Here is a 16,039-nt window from a genome sequence, read left to right as displayed (position 1 = left end):
AATACTGCGCGTGGCGATTGGTAGAATCACAAATAAAGCTATAAAAGTCCTTGAAGGCTTGCTGTTGTTTGTTTTGGTTTTATGTTGTGTTAAATTGTAAGATGCCAAAAGCTAATAAAAAAGGCAAATTAATCCATTTTTTTCATTCAAAATGCTACCTACGCACTCGAAAAGTACTAAGAAATGATGCGCTTCAATTCTTGCCTACAGACCTAACTTGTATCCTAAGGTCTAACAACTTTATAGAATATGTGATGTATCTATTATGAATGAGAGTGTAAGGACAGGTTATAAATTAATAAAAGAAATGTATCGGCCTGATTTAATTAATGCGTATTTAAGAATAAAATTACATGTAAACAAAAAACACCTGTTAAATAAATGGCTGCCATGTTGGTTACCTACGCCCTAACGGATAACAATGTGACTACATTTTCAACCCAACATCTAACATTGGCCCTGGTCTGTTAGATCGAGCAATGTCAACTAGCCGTTTTTTATAAGTCTACGTCATGATTTTTCTCAATCTAACAGGACCTAACAAAGTTAACAGGGTTAACGCAAATATCGTGAATAACCCTACTGTTCGCACATTTTATAATGGGAAGATGATAGTCGACCCGCAGTCATACAACTCTAGGCTTTATTATAGAATCGTTTCCCGATTCTATTGAAAACATTAATTCAAACCTCCGTTTATTCAGTTTAAATTAAGGCCAATAGTGGTATGTTATGTTCGTGAGTTCGTCTAATTCGCTCTTTTGCCCAACCTAATATGAACTTTGTAAGATCTGTCGCAAACCTAAAACTGAAGAAGCAGAAACGCGTCTAACAAAGCAAAAGCACCAATAGGGTGACCGTAATGATCGACAACGATCGAACATCAAAATGCAACACTATACAGTTGGCCTTGTATACCTGAGAGGTGCTTAATTTTGATTTTTATACTTCTGCTATAATACGTCATTAACACTTCAATTCTACGAGAATATCCGTGGAATGCGGAGAAGTCGTACCGAGTACCAACCGCACTTTGATTTTACATCTGTACAATGCCATTTGATAAGTTATATATTTAAACACAAGCGATAATTTTTCCTTTCTCAACTTTTTATTGGAGGATATCGCCGGAGTTGTTATAGATTTACCGTCAAATAGCTACGAATAATTCATAATTCAAAATACATTTCTCGTCCACTCTTTTTCCTGCCGTGCAATCCATTTTGCTCACGGGCGGCTGCAGAGGGAAGGAATGGGAAAGAGTGGCAATTACACCACTTCATCACCCGAAAGCCCGAGGCACTTCTCCCAGCGGCAGACTCCGAGATTTTAAAGTCAACAAACCCCTTGTTGATACAATCCCTTTCCTTGAAATTAATTTAGATAGGGATTTTTACTCTACAGCCAGCTTCCCTTGATTTCTCTATCATATGAAGATTCAGGCGTGGGTGTTTTGCTGAAACCAACACATATGATAAATTTACGCTCCTTCAATATTCACTTCAATTCCCTCAACCATTATATCCACAATCTGTAAAGTGGTGAGACAATCTGCGAAAGAACAGAAAAACATTTGAACTTAACGGGGTGAATTTAGACCCATGTTGTGTATTGAGCCGAAACCTTTCTTAAAAAGAATAAAAACAAATGTGATGATGAATGAGTTTGAGAATGATAGATGGTATGAGTTTTTATAAATTTCATTAGATTGCGCGCACGTGCATGGAGGAAAAGTCTACATATTCCATCACGTCTAACGGTCCCGCCTTATGCTTATTCTCGCAATTCCCACGACATAATCCAGGTAAAACGTTTTGGCTGTAAATTTCCCATTGGCCCACAGAACCGTTTCCCGGGTGGATTCGGTGATTCAAAGAACGAGGTAGCGGCGAGTGTGTGAACTCCCATCATCTTTTAACGGATGAAAATCGACGAGATTTTGAACGGTTTGGTTAAACCGAACAAGAGATCGATGAGATTTTTGATTTACCGTATGGGCAAAAGCAACGTAGCTCTATTTTGAATTATTGCTTTATTAATGGCTTCAATATACTGCGCCCTTAAAAGCTACTGCATTGTGCTGTGCTTGTGAATGCACTGGAGAGTCCTAGTTGATCGAGGAACTTGATTAGTATGCCTGACCTAAGCGGTTGAATTTATTCTACAGTTACGTTTTACTTCCCAAAACACTTCCTCCTACGAGGCATCCCGGTTTGTTAGGTACGTGTGTTGGTGTTTCCTGTGCTTCATTACTGAATCTGAACGTACCTTGTAATGCTATACCAATCTTCCTCAGATGCCCGTTCAATCTGCAGAGACCTGTTAAGAATCTTGTTAGGATTCGATGCTTCCTTTGATGGATTGTTGTTTCTTTCCTTCCAAAGCTTGCTAGAAGGTTCTGGGATTGTTTATGTTCAATGAGTAATTTCGACTGTTTCCTCATTTTCATTTTGTCCATTTGTCTAAGATACTCATTGATACTGTGAATCCCTATACCACAGAAGGGCTCAAGACCTATTAGGGGTATATCATTCCCTGTGATTTTATTTTGCATACAAAATTTATTTAGTTTAGTTTATCATTTCAGCACCATCTTTGAGCTAATGACGTTTGAACTTGGTGCTTTGATGGTTGCTTGACTACTTGACATGATAGATATATTCTTGTTTCAGTTTCAGATGGAACCGAACTGCATAGTATTTCTTACAGTTCTACTATAGCTGGTCTTTCTTAAATCTATAAACCTGGAGCAGGTTCACATTATTAATAGAATATCTATTTGGATAGCTATGTAGTAGCTACTGGAGTTGGATGACTGTTGGTGACTGCTTTATACTATGCTTACACTATTGCATCCCAACAAAGTGGATGATAGGAGCGACACATGACTTTCTAGTTTACTTCGGGAACTGCATACGGATTTAGAGAAATCCTCGGTGGACAGCAATAACATGATTGTCTTCTGTAGTTTGGTCGTTTTCGATTTGATTCTGTTTTGATGTTGATCGCTGTTTAGGCCTGTAGTGGACATACTTCAACATACTTTATCCTTACGAACTTCACACTATGTCAAAATTGCGACCCGGACAAAGCCTAACAATTGTAGCGTGATACTAGTTGACCTTTAAAACGTGTTAAATAGATGGCCACAACAACGATGTTCTTTTTTCCCGATTCGTCCGACTAGATTGATTAGACGTTGGAAACCTGCTTGACAAGTGGTTGGCTTTTGTTTACATTATAAAAGGAACTTAACTTTAAAAAATAAATAAACGTCTGGCAGAAGAAACAACGGGTATAAGCAGATAAAAATACCGAAAACGACTATGCTACTGGATGGTTTACAGCAAATCAGACATCAAATTATTGAACTTCATGTAATTTCATTGGTTTTTGTTTTACTGTTCACTTTATTCCCTTTCAAACCATAAAGAGAGTTTTACTGGGGTATTCTGACATAAAAGCAAAACATCTTGCCTGTCAAAGTTTGCCGCCTATAGGTGAAAGTTTGAATGTGTGGCACGTATCAAGAATAAATTTTCGTAACTTTACCAGAACTAGAAATATTAAGTCATGTCACAAACATTACCAGGCTATAAAATATTACGATTAAATTTACGCTTTTATGCTTTGTATGGGTCTTGGAAGGTCAAATAAACGAAAGATTGTGCAATAAAAGTTCTCGGTTCTGTTCGAAGGCTATGGTTATTCTCCTTTTCTCCTCAGAGCGGATCTTATTTTCCTTCCCGACATCGGTTCATACGTCTTAATAATAATCATCCCCCCCCCCGAGTAGGATGGAAATTTGATTCCGAGGGCCAAGTAAAGTTTCTGCCTGGAACTTGTCCATTAGACGGGAGGGAATAAGTTTTTCTATCGAGTTATCCGGACGTTACTGCAGACTGGACAGAGATTGATTCAATTATATTGCTTTACCGAAAAGGACAAATATAAATCTTATTTATTAACTTACAAATCCGGCTTATTGAGCCCGAAACGCTTCCAGAGCTTGCTTCTTGTCTAAAGAGACGTAAATCAAGTGGCCAACTTACGTAAAGAACTCCGTGATTTACTGCGTTTGATACAGAAGTGTTGAAGGGAGATAGCGGACCTCCTGGAACTTTAGTTTCTCTTCGGAGCAAAGCAATATAACAGGAGTTGTTTCAAAAGCTTATTTGTTGTTTAATAGTTGCAAGATTTAACAACAAAAACATGAATGCGAGTGTGAAATATTGAAAGACTCTAAATATTTGTATGTGATTAGTGACCGTTAATCGATAATTTTTCAGAGATCGTGAGATGCGGTCTGGTGTGATGTAGGTTTCAGAAAAACATTTTCTTTATCGTGCCAACGTTTCGATCTTTATTGAGATCATCTTCAGGGCCTGGGATTTACAAACATTGTTTACTTTTAATAAATACATGTAGAATGTGGAAAAAAGTGAATTTATACAATGCAAAAAATATTTTTTACATTCACTAGTTTCGTGGTCCGCTTGACCAATTAATATCTTACAATTAATTAAGGTTTTCAGTTGAGATAAAAAAGTCAATGGATGATCAATCAAAAATGGCAAAAAGGAGGGAAAATTCAAAAGGTGTGGGTGAGATGGGAGGTTGATGTCCTAGTGGATCGAGGTCACGATAGCTCAAGCGGTAGAACATCGGCGTATCAAGCCGAAGATCGTGGGTTCGAATCCCGCTCGTGCCATTGACTTTGTTTATCTCAACTGAAAACCTTAATTAATTGTAAGATATTAATTGGTCAAGCGGACCACGAAACTAGTGAATTGAATAAGTTTAAAATGAAGTATCACTTCACCAAAGCTCTCCGTGGCCATTTCATTTGTCGCCGAGAATCAAATTGATTAAACAACATTTGAAATATGGCAAAAAAAGGGAAGATTCAAAAGGTGCGGTTGAAATGGGAAGTTGATGTCCGAGTGGATCGAGGTCACGATAGCTCCAGTGGTAAAGCAGCGGCGTATCAAGCCGAAGATCCTGGGTTCGAATCCTGCTCGTGCCATTGACTTTTTATCTCAACTAAAAACCTTAATTAGTTGGTCAAGTGGATCACGAAAATTAGTGAATGTCAATAACATCATATCCATAAAATTTTATTAGAAGAATTTTACAGTTTTGCAGGGGTTTTTTTAATGCCAACTGAAACCTTAATTAATTGTAAAATATTTTTTACATTCAATCAAAGTATTTCTACTCACTTAAAGTGTTTGTCTTCTGTGTAATTATGCATTATTGTGTGTCGTGTTGAGAGGGCCAGTGAGATCTTTTATGTTTATGTATGTTGGAATTTGAAGGGGTGAACCGTGTATTTGTTAAATGTAAACAATGTTTGTAAATCCCCGGCCCTGAAGATGGACTCAAAAATGATCGAAAGGTTGGTACGATAAAGAAAATGTTTTTCTGAAACCTACAACACACCAGACCGTATCTCACGATCCCAAAATAATTACTCTAAATATTGATTTTAGTTAAGCTCCTTATATATTTTTTCAATTGTGTTAAATATCTATTCTATTCAGAACATTAATAATTACTTCTTTCAATTAATAAATCTTTTTATGTAGGGTTTTGTTCGAAATGAAAAAGTCTGTGACACGAGCGGGATTCGAACCCACGATCTTCGGCTAAATACGGCGCTGCTCTAACCACTTGAGCTATCGTGACTTCGATCCACTCGGACACCAATTCCTCATTTCAACCTACAACCTTTCGAATTTTCCCTCCTTTTTGCCATTTTTCAAATGTCGTGTAATCAGGATTCGATTCTCGGCGACAAATGAAATGGCCACGGGGAGTTGTTAGTGAAGTTATACTCCGTTTTACTTATTAAATCCATTATATTTGTTGGTGTATTGACCAAATTATTTCTTTCAATTAATATTTCGACCAAAACCTTACGTAAAAAAATTTATTAATTAAAGGAAATAATTTGGTCAATAGACCACCAGATGGATTAATAATTACGTTTTTTACTGTTCATAAACAGATTCTTAACATAGACTTTAATAATTATTATATTATTATAAAAATATTTGTACATTCACTATAAATAAAACAAATGTTCACTGTATATACAATAATTGCAATTGGTTATTTTTCATCATTTTCTTGGTTGGATTTTGGGGTTGTTTAAGCTTAATTGGTTCTTACCTTCGTTTTCCTGCAGAGATCGAAAAATTTGGCATTTTGGCAAATACATGAGTTAGGTTTTCAGCTGATAACAAGTAGTATTCCTAACAGCATTGACTACACATTTATGCCATTAGTTATATAACACGATTTTTCTTTTATTGCATTTATTATCTCACCATCATTGAGTGAGGTAATATTTAAAAAAAATAGAAAAAATATACCAAGAATTCACTATATTCCTAGGCTTGTTAGAATACATGTTATTTTGTCTTAAGTTTTATTTAGCTAATCTCAATTCGGTATATACTATTACTTTCTTTTACTATTTCTAGCTAGCAAGCTAAAGTTATTTTTTGCAAATACATCGAAATCACTTCCAGAGCTTACAAAATATGCAAAATACGGTTACATATATTTTATACTGCACATAGAAAAATGTGGAAACTGAGTCTTGGACTTATCGTATTGTTTTTAAATTTAACTAAGTCCGTTGACCAAAAACGGAAGTCGGATTTGCAACTTTTCCGGAGTTTGGCCGGCAGATAAATCCTGACTGGGGGCGAGGGTGATCTGATCAGCCCTGGATTTACGAGGCATGTAAATTCCTTGGACCCGTCTAGAGCCACTTGATTTAGGTAAACGAGGCGGGTTAGGATTTGCTTGAACCTCTTTTGCAGAGCTTGGAAAGTTTAATCTATAGTTCGAATCGCCGAGCAATCCAATAAAAGAACAAACGGAGAATTAGTCTGGAAACATGTTTATATAGATAAACTATACAAAGGTGAAATATGTGTACAAATAAAGATTATTCAATGTCCTTTAAAAGAAAAGCCTATTTACTTTTTATATTGTAAGCATTGATACGTGTTCATGCATGGTTATTTGTTCCGTATTGTCTAAAATGCTGGTTATTTTCGTCTATAGCTTTTATAAGTAGATTGTGTGGAAAGGCTCTTCGAAAAATTGCCGTTATTTCTAACCACAAAAAGCACAATTAGAAAAATATTGGTATGGATAAATCTCAGTCATATAAAAATCATATAATGTAGAATATAATTAATAAATAAGTAGACCAATAAAATAAGTACCTCAAGATAATTCAATTGTGTCAGATTGTTCATGTCTTTGTTCCTGGCAAGTTAACTGAAATCCAAATCTTATTTTAGACTCTTGTTTGTTCATCTCATAATTTTAGTTACCTAATCTTAACTAATCATTTTCAGTAAACAAAAATGTACTTCGAGACCTCGTCGGGGATTTTTTGGTTTTCTGCAATGTTAATATGAGAAATAGGATGCTGCCCTGATGATGGTCTTAAAAAGGCCGAAATCATGGCAAGTGATCACAGAGTCTACTTCTTTCTTTACCTGGCCAGAAACCAGATCCCCATCACATTAATCATCGTGGTCCATTTCTTCTTCATCAACATAATTCAACAGGTATACATCATGTCCTTCTACTCCGAAAAACAGAAGAAAACTTGTCTTGGTTCAACTAAACCAACCTCATGTACTTCGAGACCTAGTAGTTGATGTTGTTGGGTTTTTTCGTAATCCTGCAATTTTAATATGAGAAATAGGATGCTGCCCTGATGATGGTCTTATAAAGGCCGAAATCTTGGCAAGTGATCACAGAGTCTACTTCTTTCTTTACCTGGCCAGAAACCAGATCCCAAAAACATTAATCGTCGTGGTCGATTTCTTCTTCATCAACATAATTCAACAGGTATACATCATGTGGCCTTCTACTCCGAAAAAACAGAAGAAAACTTGTCTTAGTTCAACTAAACCAACCTCATGTACTTCGAGACCTAGTAGTTGATATTGTCGGGTTTTTTAAGTAATTCTGCAATGCTAATATGAGAACTAGGATGCTGCGCTGATGATGGTCTTATGAAGGCCGAAATGTTGGCAAGTGATCACAGAGTCTATTTCTTTCTCTACCTGACCAGAAACAAGATCCCAAACACATTAATCGTCGTGGTCGATTTCTTCTTCATCAACTTAAACAAAAATGTTTCAAATTTGCAATATCCTTTAAATATGCGAATTTATACAATATTCTTCAAACATGCGAAAAGGGCAAAATGAAGTTTAAGTTTCAAAATATACCTGAAAGAATTATTAAAATAACAATTCTTAAAGACAAATAAACCAAACATCAAGAAAAAACACCACCAATATACCAAAATAGCTCAAAAATCAGCCCCTAAAAAACTAAAAAGAAAAAAAATTACCTCTCAATAAAACCCTAATATAGCAACAGTAGTCAAAATTAATAAAGAAAAAACTATTATCATACTAATGCAGACAAAAATATCAAATTATCATTGCCGTGACAACGAATCAAACCCACTAAAAGCTAAAGACCTAAAACTCTCTCACAAACAGAAAAAGATCAAAAAAGTATAATAAAATAGAAACCGCTCCCTCAACCAGAAACAATATCAAAAATAAAATCAAAACCAAATATTCCAATCTAATAATATTTAGGTATGATTCGGATAAATATCTAATCACCATGGTCGCAATTGCATACAAAGCCTAGCTCAAGTTTTAACTAGTGACGTGCGATACCAAAAAATATTCGATACAACTCAAGTATCGACAGAAATTATTCGATACTAACGAGTAGTTACTCATATGAGTGGACTTTGGACAACACTATTGTGGACTTTGGTTAAAATACGCTGATGTGTTAAAATAATCAAGAAATCGCAGTTTTGTTTTCATTTATAAGTAATTTTTCATACAGTGGGTACGTAGGTAAGGAGAAGGAAAAGCTGCCGATACATTTCAACATAATTGATATTTCTATTTTATCGTTATCGTATTTTGAGAAAATTGATCAACGAGGGTTTTGTTTTCAAATATTTGAATAGAATAAACGTATTCCCGCACAGTTTGCAAGATGCCGACGATTCAGTTTTCTTAGTAAAATAACCTCATACTTCACTTTTGAGGGGAGACATGATTAAGTATCTACCCACGAGAAGGAAGGCGAACACATTTTAGGGACGTGAAGACAAAAACATTTTATTAAAAAAATACTGAAATTTAAAGTGCGAGGTGCGACGCGGGAAAGAATTATGAGGCACTAGTATTATCAGCAGAGTTACCAACCACCGATTAAAAATCTCGATTAACTTTGTTGACACATGCCGCTAGTCGGCGCTCTTAACAGTAACTAGTCAATACCCAGTTTGATGAAAGGTAAGTTTCGAACAGTAAATAACAATTCAATATTAAATGAACACTCGGCGAAAAATCTATTTGAGTATATTTTCAGATACTACAAAAAGTATTTGTACCGAATGACAATATTCGATACCAAAAGTACTCGGTATCGAAAGAAAATACTCGATACTTTACTCATATCGATTGGTATCTACGTCACTAGTTATAACTCTAAAGACTTTGTGTTTGTAAAGGTCATGGTCCCGTCTACTTTATAATAAATAAATGCAATGGTTGCGTGAATACCTTAATGATCTGCTCAAATTAATTATTCAGAAATCGTGAGATGCGGTCTGGTGTGATGTAGGTTTCAGAAAAACATTTTCTTTATCATGACAACGTTTCGATCTTTATTGAGATCATCTTCAGAGCTCTTTGGCACTCTCAACACGACACGCAAGAATGGCACAATTACACAGAAGACAAACACTTTGAGCCCTGAAGATGATCTCAATAAAGATCGAAACGTTGGCACGATAAAGAAAATGTTTTTCTGAAACCTACATCACACCAGACCGCATCTCACGATTTCTGAATGATTATCGATTAACGGTCACTAATCACCACACAGATCTGCTCAAATGTGGAAGAGAAATCTTCCTATAGAAATGAGTTCAGTCGTTCACTTTTTCACGGTCTTTCTCTTATCTCTAAGTCTTTTAATTTTTAACTAAACGACGCATAAAACTTCATCTTGGAGGATTTTGTTAAAGCCCACGAAGCGAGAAAAGTTGTCGAATTGTAAAAACGCCCACATAATTAATTATTCCGCATGCAGCATCGGCCGGTTTTTAATTAAATAAAACGAGAAAATATGGTGTGTTGGCAGGTGTTTTCGAATGTATGGGCGAAGTGGGGGGGAAGAGCGAGGTATAGAGGATGATTATCACTTAAGAGAAGTACGAGATCGTAAAAGGAAGCCAAGCGTGACATGTTACAACGAGTAATCATATTTTTCCTGTGAGAGAATCCCCAAAGCAGTTCGGCCTGCACAGCCGGCCTAGCGATGTCCTAGGAATGCTGCACATTAATCTACTGTTTAGAAACAATCCTCGTGCTGCATTTGCGCCATTTGCAGGCGGAAATTAACACACAACACCTGGGTTAATTAAGCAAAGGAAAAATCATCACATTACAAACGACCATTTTAATGATTATAAAAGACCTAATTCTAAATTTAGGGGCTGGCCCGAATTATGATTTGGAAACGGTATTTTTTTAAACGGAAATCTGTTAATATATTGCAGTAATTTAAAGCCTTTTTTGCATTAACATTTGAAGCGAAATATTTAATGTTACTATCCGAGATAGACTTTTATGTCAGGAAACATACTTTTCCTCTTATATTCCAGTGAAACCTGGAATCCTTCGAGTAAGTATCCTTGGCCCAATCCGTTTACAATTTACACTGCTGATATTCCTACTTGTCTACCTTTGCCGACGACACGGGCTGTCCTTCCTTCTCACTCCAACCGATCCGTTGTAAGCTCCTAACTGCAAAGTCACCATACCCTGTTAGAAGACTGGTACTGATGAGGCAATGGCCTAAGGATTTCCTTCAGTCATGGGCATGTTTGGGGGTGTTATCAGTGACTGTCTTCTCCCATCATGTTTAATTGCATCTTATGCCATCAATTTACTCATTGTAACTAAACGGCCCAATCCGATTTACAATATGCACTGCTGATATCCTACTCATCTACCTTTGCCGACGACACGGCTATCATCCCTTCTCAGTCCAACTGATCCGTCCGAAGCAAAGTCACCACACTCTATTAGAAGACTGGTACTGATGAGGCAATGGCCTAAGGATTTCCTTCAGTGATGCGCGTGTTTGGGGGTGTGTCATCAGTAGCTGTCTTCTCCCATCATGTTTAATTGCATCTTATGCCATCAATTTACTCATTGTAACTAAACGGCCCAATCCGTTTTACAATATACACTACTGATATTCCTACTTCTCTACCTTGGGCGACGACACGGTTGTCCTCACTTCTCACTACAACCGTTCCGTTGTAAGCTCCTAATTGCAAAGTCTCCACACCCTGTTAGAAGACTTGTACTGATGAGGCAATGGATTAAGGACTTCCTTCAGTGATGTATTTGGGGGTGTGTCATCAGTGGCTGTCCTCTCCCATCATGTTAGGCCATGAATTACCAAATTACCATTACAACAGTAAATGATAAAAATAATAATTTCAAAAGAAACTTTAAAAAATGTCACTAAATACATCACAAGTCACTTCCCCTTTTTTATTCAATAAGTATGAAAAACGCCGCACATGTAATTTATAAAGGGTATTGTTAGGGTAGCTAGTCAGAGTATATGAGTGGATAACTCCTAATGACCAATTACTTTTTTTTATTAACTGACCTGTTTTGACACCTATCAGATTGCAAAATGCTTTTTGTTTTCAGACTTCAGAAAGTATTTGTTTTTGTTTATCTATAATTTATTCAAACATTTACTATTTATTTTATTACTTTCTTAAGAGACAGCGCGAATTGTGATACATTGAAAAATAAACACAAAATGGTTTTATAATTAAACTCAGGTATGTTAAACATACGTAGAACATGAGCATGAAAAATAACCTTCCTGGCTTTCGGTTTACTATCAGGAAATTTTTTAATCGATGTCGATGAACAACCGCAAATATGTTACACTAATAGTCAAATTGAAAGTTTATCAGCGGTTGAAATAGACTTTAACAATTCGTGTTTATGGTTATGTTATGATCCACTTTGACAAAATTAAAGTTTTATTACATTCCGGCCGTAAAAGTTTTATCGCAGAGTAAAATATGTTTGGCATTTTATTACGAAGCTAGGAACGTCACTATTTTATATTAGAGAGGTTCGTTCAACCAAGTTTCCGGACGATCATTCACAGTATCTTGATTGTTTTAGTGCTTTTGACTAGGCTAGGAATGTTAATGACTTTACAATATGTTTTTATTTGTTTTCTTCACGGGAAAGCTTTGAAATAGTACTTTATTTATCTACACCAGTACGCGATCTCTTAGTTGTTTAAAACTGTTGCAATTTGGTCCCGGTTGATTTTTTGCTCATTTCTGCCAATAAAAAAATGTCCAGGCAGATCGGTTATACTCAGTCTCTTTATTTCAATAATATCAATTTGTCGCCGAGAATTAAATAGATTACACGACATTTGAAAAATGGCAAAAGGAGGGAAAATTCAAAAGGTGGGGTTGAGATGGGAAGTTAATGTCCGAGTGGGTCGAGGTCACGATAGCTCAAGTGGTAGAGCATCGGCGTGTCTAGCCGAAGGTTGTGGGTTCGAATCCCGCTCGTGACACTGCCTTTTTTTATCTCAACTAAAAATCTTAATTAATTGAAGGATATTAATTGGTCAAGCGGACAACGAAAATTAGTGAATATCAATAACGTTATATCCATAAAATTTTATTAGAAGAATTTTAAAGTTTTCCAGGTTTTTTTTTTTAATGTCAACCATTTTGGCCGGCACTTGCAATTCCGGGTGTTCGAATTTAGCCACTGGCCTAATTCAAGACGCCTCAGAGGTCCCTTTAATTACACTAATGAGAAGATAGGAGTTTAGAGTCTGTAATTAGGAAGTGAGAGGACTCTTTTCCTCTCCTCTAAAGGAAAAGCTCTGGAAGAAGCTTTGTCATTGTTCTCCTATAGCTCCCTAAAACGAGGACTAGCTCGGGACGACGAGGAGGAAAAGTAAATGGAGACCTTTTCCAAAATTGCCATCCCCTTTCTTTCCACCCCTTCTGGGAAACCGGCCTCCGTTTTCCACTTACACCCGTCCGTGAAAAAAGCTTGACGTTAGACTTATTTGACTCGGCGGAAAAACCCACCCGGCCCTCGCTCGCGACGCCACTTTCCGAAAATTACACAACGGGCGGCGCCCCAGAGCGGAAGCCGAATATTAAAATGTCCCCCCTCCCGGAGCATTTCCCGGTGGGTTTATACAAATTTAATTTATCGGGAAGTGCGTGTCGAAGGGTTGGCAAAGGAAATCTAGTCTACATGTCAGTATATACACAAATTTCTCTAATTCTAATTTATTTATATACTTTTTTAATATTCATGTTTGTATTATTCATGGCGTTTTGTAACTTTCATACAATACAAACTCTAAAAGCACCTAGAATGCATCCCAATAAATATTCAGATAAAACTGTATATTTCATATTTCATACCAAAATACATGTTTTCAGTGTTTGTAAGTAGTTCTTGACCTGACAACTTTTCCTTATCTTTGTTGTTATTAATATTGATTTTTCGGAGTATCCTTAAGGAAAAAGCGTCAGCTTAATCGCAAGAAGAATTTACAGGGTGTGTTCAACCCCATATATTTTCATTGGGGCGTTTTTATGAAAAACTCCGAGGCACGAGCCAAACAGCTTTGATCAAACCCTTCAGGGTAGTGGATAAACTATTTCCAAAGGCAAGCTGTTCAACAATATACACTTTTGGCCCTATATTCAATGGTGCAAACTGTTTTGAACTTAGAAGAACAGATCTCAAGTTATTAAAAAACGAAAAACTATTTCCAAACATTGTTTTTCGAAAAAACGAAATCCCCAAATTCTTCAACCAAGAACTAATTTATTTATATACAAGTTTAAGAGAAAAGATAGATTGAAACACTTTGGCTTGTGAGAAAATAGATAAAAAAATAAAAGTTTACTTTTCTTAAACGCCTCACTGAAAAATATAGCGGAAATAGAAGTTAAACTTACTCTTTATTATTTAAAATATATCAAACACACAATAAATATAAAATGAAATGAAAAATGGCAAAAAGGAGGGAAAATTCAAAATGTCGGGTTGAGATGGGAAATTAGTGTCCGAGTGGATCGAGGTCACGAAAGCTCAAGTGGTAGAGCAGCGGCGTATCTAGCCGAAGATCGTGGGTTCGAATCCTGCTCGTCCCATTTACTTTTTTATCTCATCTAAAAACCTTAATTAATTGTAATATATTAATTGGTCAAGTGGACCACGAAATTAGTGAATTTAATAAATATAAAGATTGTAGGGATTAAACATGACCAATTTTCTGTAATAAAAATGATATAGGGGACATATTTACTCTCAGAACTTTCGTCCAATCGACTTTCATCTGCGATCGTTTTAATGTATAGATAATAACTTGGATAACGCTTTTTGAGAATATTTTATAGCACCTGTGTGTAACGCACAATACTTCAATGATCCAAGCCGCGGCCATGATGAAATTAGAGCACATATCAATTTAATATTTTGCTTGATGGCAGAGACTGAGCTGGAATTAGTAGAGAATGGCAACCCTTGAAAAAATCTGTAAAGGGTTGATTATATAGCATGTTGACCGATTATTAATCATTAATTATTTTCTTTTGTTATACTTTCAATTTAAGATGTTGGTTGTGATGGTAAGTGTCACCAGGTCGAGGTTCGGCACCAGTTTCTATGTACCTGCCCAGTCGAAGGTCGTAGGTTCGAATCGCGCTCGTGACACTTGCTTTTCATCTCAACCGAGACCTTAGATTAAAAGTACAATTACTTAAAATAACTAATACGATAAATTATGACAACTAAATGCATGTATATGTATATAATTAAGTACTCAAGTTATAGATTGTTCTTTTGAGGCTTAGAAATAAAGAAAGTCAATTCTCAGAACGTTTAGGTCAAAGTGCAAGAGAAACTTTGATCACTGGTGACACCGAGGTAAAAAAGTAATAAAAATGTTTGATTATTTTAAAAATTAAATATAGTTACTATTGCATTCCTATGATTTCATATAAAATTTGTGGAATGCTATTGGGTTGTCCGGAAAATAATGCAGGATTTTGGTATTAAACAAAAAAAAAGAAACTAGTTACTTTAAAGCAATGTTCTTTAATCAAAATAATTTCCCATACTCTCAATACATTTCTCCCAACGTGTTGGTAACTTATTAATTCCGTCTGAGTAGAATTCAGAATTTTTAGAATTGATAAAGTCAATAAATGCATTTTCCAGTTCCGTTTGATTTTTGAATATTATGTGTTGTAAGTAGTGGTCCAGGTGTCTAAAAAAATGGTAGTCAGTAGGCGAGAGGTCCGGAGAGTAGGGTGGGTGAGGCAAAGTTTCATAGCCAAGCTCCAATAATTTTTGTGACGTTACACGTGACACATGTGGTCGAGCGTTGTCATGCAACAAAATGGGCCCTTTCCGATTGACCAAAGAGGGCTTCATTACTGCCAATTTCTGATGCATGGTATTAATTTGGTTACAGTATGATTCAGCATTGATGGTTTCGCCAGGATTTAAGAAGCTGTAGTGTATTAAACCAAATGAAGCCCACCATACCGTAACCATTACCTTTTTTTGATGAGTTGGGGGCTTTGGAAAATGTATTGGAGCTTCTCCTTTGTCGAGCCACTGTCCAGAACGTCTAGTGTTATCGTAGAGAATCCACTTTTCGTCACATGTAACAATTCTGGCCAGAAATGGGTCATTTTTGTTTCGACAAAGAAGTGATGCACAAACATCAAAGCGCTGATTTTTTGGCGATCGTTTAATGAGTGTGGAACCCAATTTTCGAGTTTTTTCACTTTTCCAATCGCCTTGAGGTGGTCAGCGACGGTCGTTTTACTGACTTTGAGCTGCTCTGCAAGTTCTCGAAC

At 36.2% G+C, this 16,039-nt stretch overlaps 1 non-coding gene across 1 annotated transcript; it reads left to right on the top strand.

Annotated features, from left to right (window-relative positions):
• The first annotated feature begins 12,638 nt into the window (after window positions 1-12,638).
• On the top strand, window positions 12,639-12,711 carry Trnad-guc. The gene has a single exon. It is a non-coding gene; the product is annotated as a tRNA-Asp (tRNA).
• Window positions 12,712-16,039: the final 3,328 nt, after the last annotated feature.

This window comes from Cimex lectularius, unplaced genomic scaffold (genome assembly GCF_000648675.2).
Source record: "Cimex lectularius strain Harlan isolate CLEC.00 unplaced genomic scaffold, Clec_2.1 scaffold19, whole genome shotgun sequence".
NCBI lineage: Eukaryota > Metazoa > Arthropoda > Insecta > Hemiptera > Cimicidae > Cimex > Cimex lectularius.
Note: the sequence above shows the minus strand (reverse complement) of the source record. Positions and strands in the feature narration are given on the sequence as shown.